A 4,022-nucleotide genomic window follows, 5' to 3' on the forward strand; every position below is an offset into this window, starting at 1 on the left:
AGATCTACCTTCACCAATATTGGTGAGCATCATCCAATCCATTGAGAGTTTGGATAGAACAAAAAGAGAAAGGGTTAATGCTTTCTTTCTTATCTTGAGCTGGGACATCCATCTTCTGCTCTTGGACATCCGAGCACCTGATCCTTCAGTCTTCAGACACTGGGACACCAGTGTCTGCTCCTACTTTCTGGTTCTCGGACCTTTGGCCTTAAACTGGGACTGGCACCATTGGCTCCCCTGGTTCTCAGGCTTTTGGACTCAGACTGAATTACACCATCAGGTTTCCTGGGTCTCCAGCTTGCAGACAGCATGTTGGGGGACTTCTCAGCCCCCATAATTGCATGACTCAATTCTCATAATACATCTTTGCTTATCTACAGTAAGTTCTCATTTAATATAAACAATAAATTCTTGGAAAATAAGAACTTAAGCAAAAATATGTATAACAAAGCAAATTTTTTTTCTCATCAACATTATAACAAAATAACCAACATTGAAGGAAACAGGAAACAACCTTATTTGAAGACGTGCTATACATTATTATTGTTATTATATTTGAGACAGAGTCTCACTCTGCCACCCAGGCTGGAGTGCAATGGCACAATCTTGGCTCACTGAAACCTCAGTCTCCAGAGTTTAAACGATTCTCCTGCCTCAGCCTCCCTAGTAGCTGGGATAACAGGTGCCCACCACAGCACCCAGCTAATTTTTGTATATTTAGTAGAGACAGGGTTTCACTATGTTGGCCAGGCTAGTCTTGAGCTCCTGACCTCAGACAATCCACCCACCTTACTCTCCCAAAGTGCTGAAATTATGGGCGTGATCCCATCATGTCAGCCACATTGTTTTGCTTAAAGTTGAAGTTTCTAAGAACCTATCAGCAAAGTTAAGTGAGGACTTATTGTGTAACTATATTAATCCTATTGGTTTGGCTTCTCTGCAAAATGGCTTTGGTAAGTTTGGGGTTTCTGTTGAAGCCACAAGTGGTCATACGTAGTTGGGAATAGAAGGAAACATATTTTTGACTAAATCCCATATCTCTACGATTCGAACTAAACATGTATTGTGTTTTCACAAGAGCAAAAATGATCAAACATCATATAGAAATTCTATTCACTATAAAAATCCGGAATATAATTACAGATGTAATTCAAATTTATAAGTTTGGAAATATTAATGAATAATGTTAATATTTTTTTTCTTTTGCAAAGTATTTTTCTCAAATTTCTCTGCTTAGATAGAGGTAGTGGAACTCACATCAAAGAAGTATTTAGAACCTGTAGTTTAAGACAGAAAAACATTTTATATCACTTATTGCCAAATGGAGAATTTCAAGAGTTTTCATATTGACTTTGCTACTAGATTAAATAAATAAATGGAAATTTAAAAGTAACCATATAAGTGATCACCTCTTTATCATGCTTGGTAATTTTTTTTTTTTTTCAGGAAAAATCAGATAGGAGCAATCAAGGTGCTGAAAGTCCTGCTTACTCAGAGATGTTAACCATGTATCATGTGAACCCCAATCATGTTCTAATTTGCCCTCCAAAAGGAGGAACAGGTAAGGATTATCCCAACTGACAATACCTGGTGATATTTAAGTATAATATCCAGTCTCTATATAACCACTTTCCATATCAAAGTAGGATTTAGAAATATTAATGGTAATAGTTTGCTTTATTTTATGTAAATAAAATAGCCCTTTTATTTACATAAAATATAAAAACCAATTTATACATTGGTTTTAGAAATCAATGTATAAATTTGCAAAGTGCAAATCTAGGACAGGTTTAAAAATGTCATTTTCTTTTTAGTTAATATTTTCTTCGTTAGCACCATTTAACCTTTAGCAAATTTGGTTTTTTTAGTCTACTCTTAAAAATTATCACTTTTTTTCACTCTTTAAATATTTGATGTTGAAATCCGCATAACATAAAGCGAATGCAACTGTCACGAGCAGGACAATTTATCATTCATTTGCTATTGGAAAAATAAACACAAAATACAACAAAAAACAGAAATATAAAAATCTCACTTGAAGATAGCACTTTTAATGGTATGTCATTTTAATTACCACTGGAATATAATATTTTATAATATTTTATTCACATATTAAACTTGTTAGTACTTAAGAGCAAATTCTATGTTTTGCTTTTTCTTTAATGTCATTATCTAGGTTATTCCTGAAATGACACTTGAGTAAGAAAAAAAAACTGCCGTTAAGGCTATTCCTTAGAAAATATAAGAACAATTTCCTCTCTGATAATTTTGTTCAAAAACAATTAGTAATTCACACAATATAGAAACGCATGTATTTATAAAAATGAAAGAATATTTTAATATAAAATTAGTACCAAGTTTAGAAAAATACTCATTTAAATTTTATTCCACTCAAGAATCAGTATAATGTATTAACTTAATGACACAAATTGAAAAATACATGTTAGTCAAGTGATTACAAACACAATAATGAAGTAAGGCTGTTTGAGTTAAATTGTTAAGTTCTAACATTTATAAGTTCTGTAATATTGGCAAGTTTTTAAAAGCTTTTTGTGCCTCATGTTTTGCATCTATAAAAGAAAAATAATATAAGAATTCTGAGAGAATTTAATAACAATAAATATGAAGGACTTGAAAAGTGTATCATGTATAATAGGCACGACATAAATGTTAGGTGATGGTGAGGAGGTTGATGATGATTTTCTTTAATAATTTAATTTGCATTGTAGTCAGTTTCTATGACAGTGTCCTTGTTTATAACAATAATATATTCATTTGCTTCATATAGTTTTTTCTCAATAATTGCAAACTACAGTAAGAAAAAATGTTTCATAAAAAGCCAAAATGATACTTTTGTCATTCTGTCACATGAGTCAACAGGTGATTTATAAATTTCCTTTATAGCTTTTCAGAATAGAAATATAATCATATAGTCACATGAATTAAAAGTGTTTAGACAAATACTTAGCTTGAACAAGATTTAGTATTCCATGAAAAATAAATAATATGTACTTATATGATGGTGACATCTAATAATAGATTATCTCCTTCTTAATGTGGAAAGACATATAAATCCACTACATTTAACTTCACACAAAATTGAAAGAAAATATAGTATGACGTAACTGTCAATCTTCTTTAATGCATAATTTTAACATTGACCGACTAATACACGAAAAGAGAAAGGAGAGAAAAAGAAATTGACAATTACTTAGTGACAATTGTGTGGTAGATGCTGTTCTAGTTACTATGAGCACTGTATGGATTCATCATATTTTAAATCTATTTATCTGTTGATAAACATTTGTTTTGATCCGATCTCTGACAGGATTGGAAAGAATACACAATGTGGAAAGGAAGTTGTCTTCAACAAATGCTACTGAGATCACTGGGTATACCCAAGTAAAAGATTGAAGTTGGACTCCTATCTTACACTATTTGTAAAAGTTAACTAAATCCAATAACCTAAATATAAGACCTAAAACTATAAAGCTTTCAGAAGAAAATTATTACAACTTTATGACATTGAATTTGGCAGTTGATTCTTAGATATGACAAAAATGCAAGCAACAAAATGTAAAACAAACAGTTAAATTCAACTCCATTAAAATGAAACACTTTTCTGTTTCAAAGGCATTTTCAAGAAAGTTAAAATACAACCTATAAAATGGGAGTTAATATTTGCAAATCACATATAAGATAAAGGTGTTATATGCAGAATATATAAATAATTCTCACCATTCAACAACAAAAAATTAAATAATCCAATTTAAGATAAGCAAAAGATATACAAATGCCCAAGAACTACATGAAAAGATACTCAACATTGTTAGTCACCATAGTGACTAATGCAAATCAAAACCACAATAAGATACCATCTTATATCCATTAGAATGGCTATAACTACACACAAAGCAAGAATAAACAAACAAACAAAAAACAGAAAATAACAAGCATTGGTGAAGATATAGAGAAAGAGACATTCTTAAATCTTGCTAAAGGGAATGTAAATTTATTCAGCT

The 4,022-nt window shown here is 31.0% G+C and overlaps 1 non-coding gene across 1 annotated transcript; it reads right to left on the reverse strand.

The window, feature by feature from the left end:
* Positions 1-1,451: 1,451 nt before the first annotated feature.
* On the reverse strand, positions 1,452-1,584 carry LOC119473682. Its single transcript, XR_005202891.1, has one exon. It is a non-coding gene; the product is annotated as a U8 small nucleolar RNA (small nucleolar RNA).
* Positions 1,585-4,022: the final 2,438 nt, after the last annotated feature.

Source organism: Cebus imitator, unplaced genomic scaffold, assembly GCF_001604975.1.
Source record: "Cebus imitator isolate Cc_AM_T3 unplaced genomic scaffold, Cebus_imitator-1.0 Scaffold176, whole genome shotgun sequence".
Lineage (NCBI taxonomy): Eukaryota > Metazoa > Chordata > Mammalia > Primates > Cebidae > Cebus > Cebus imitator.